We start from the raw sequence: 2,500 nt of genomic DNA on the forward strand, positions 1-2,500 counted from the left end.
AACTTGGTCACAGCTGGAATAAAACTTCTAGAGTACTGCGTAGTATTGAGCCTCGTGATGGAGAAGGCCTGGCTATTAGAATTAACTGCCTGCCTAGTATTACGAACAGGATAGAATTGTCCAGGGAGATCTGACTGTAAAGGATGGTCAGAGTTATGAAAAATCTAATGCAACATGCATAATGAACTAATTGAACGACGGTGCCAGAGATTAATATCTAGATCAGGAATAAGAAATTTAATAGATAGTAAGTTTCTGTCCAACAAATTAAGATGAGAATCAGCAGCTGAAGACCAGACAGGAGAACAATACTCAAAACAAGGTAGAATGAAAGAATTAAAACACTTCTTCAGAATAGATTGATCACCGAAAATCTTGAAAGACTCTCAATAAGCCTATTTTTTGTGCAATTGGAGAAAGTAAATTTACTGTCGAGAATCACACATAAAATTTTAAAAGAGTCATACAAATTTAAAGAAACATTATCAATACTGAGATCCGGATGTTGAGGAGCCACCGTCCTTGACCTACTTACAATCATACTTTGAGTTTTGTTAGGATTCAACTTCATACCCCATAATTTGCACCATGCACTAATTCTAGCTAAATCTCTATCAAGGGATTCACCAACCCTAGCTCTACATTCAGGGGATGGAATTGATGCAAAGAGAGTAGCATCATCTGCATATGCAACAAGCTTGTTTTCTAGGCCAAACCACATGTGTATATAGTATGAAAAGTAATGGGCCAAGAACACTACCCTGTGGGACACCGGATATCGCATTCCTATAATCACTATGGTGCCCATCAACAACAACTCGTTGAGATCTATTACTTAAAAAATCAATGATAATGCTAAAAAACAACCCACCCACTCCCAAGTGTTTCAGTTTGAAAACAAGGGCCTCATGATTAACACGGTCAAAGGCAGCACTAAAATCAATGCCAATCATACGAATTTCCTGACCACAATCAAGGGATTTCTGTACAGCATTGGAGATTGTAAGAAGGGCATCACATGCTCCAAGGCCTGTACGAAAACCAAATTGCAAACTAGGGAATATATGATTACCTTCAGCAAACCTATTAAGACGTTTTGCCAGAAGACGTTCAAAAACTTTAGATAATATGGGAGTTATGGAAATTGGGCGGTAATCATTGGGACTTGAGCTACCACAAACACATTTACGTAGAGGAGTAACATTACCAATTCTCCAACTAGTGCTAAAAGCTCCTCTTCTTGCTAACTTGCGCAAAATAACAGATAACTTTGGAGCTAAGAAATCTGCTGTCTTTATAAAAAACAAAGTAAAAATACTATTAGGGTCTACACCTCCATAAGCATCAAGGTCCACCAACAGAGCTTTAATCTCACGAGATCGAAAAGCTAAACTAGTTAGTTTAGCCTCAGGAAAACAGGAATGAGGAAGTTCAAGTTTTTCATTACTCTGTTTACTGTCAAAAACATCAGCCAAAAGGGTTGCCTTTTCCTTTGGACAGTGAGTGACTGAGCCATCTGGTTTAAGTAAAGGAGGAACTGTTGCATCTACACTGAAGAGTGCAGATTTAAGGGTAGACCACCATTTATTTTCCTGAGTTGTACCAGAAAGTGTTTCTTTTATGGTTAAATTGTACTCCTTTTCAGTTGAGACATAAACTCTCTGAGAAAAAGCTCGAAGCCGAGTATAGTTGTTCCAGGTCCAATCTGATCTGTAACCTTTCCAAAGTTGATAGGCCTCCTGCTTCTCCTAAAAAGCATGTCTACAATCATCATTGAACCACGGTTTGTCCTTCACTCGGTACCTTAGCACACGAGAAGGGATACGCCTATCAATTATGTTGACTAGATTCTCATTCAAAGGGACAACAGGATCTACACTATTATATAATTGTAACCAATTCAAGCACAAAAGATCATGTAAAATCCCATTCCAGTCTGCTTGGGATTTCATATAAATTTTACAAGAATATGATATACCAGGGACAGGCTGCTCAGTCTTCACTAATAATGAAATCAAGGCATGATCAGATGTCCCGACTGGAGAACCAACCTTACTAGTTATAACGCCAGGGGAGTCAGTGTATACGAGGTCCAAGCAGTTACCAGACCTGTGAGTAGCTTCATTTATGATTTGCTCACAGCCTGATTCAGAGGCAAAGTCTAAAGCTCTTAAGCCAAGGTGATCGGTAGGAGAGATAGAACTTAACCACTCCCTAGGGTGAGCATTAAAATCACCAACAAAGACAAAAGAAGCCTTTCTATCATCTTCTTTTATCTTAGCCATAATGGTAAGAAGACAATCGAAGATAGAATAATCCATGTCAGGATTCCGGTAGATCGAACACAAATAAAAGTTGTTATGCCTGCCACAAACTTTTATTACCTGAATCTCATGACATCCACATTGATAGCAGAACTTATGAGAAGCAGGGTATTCGGTCCTAATATACACCGCCATTCCCCTGGCCCTAGGGATGGCATCACGTTTCAACATTATTG

This window comes from Palaemon carinicauda, chromosome 29 (assembly GCF_036898095.1).
Source record: "Palaemon carinicauda isolate YSFRI2023 chromosome 29, ASM3689809v2, whole genome shotgun sequence".
Classification (NCBI taxonomy): Eukaryota; Metazoa; Arthropoda; class Malacostraca; order Decapoda; family Palaemonidae; genus Palaemon; species Palaemon carinicauda.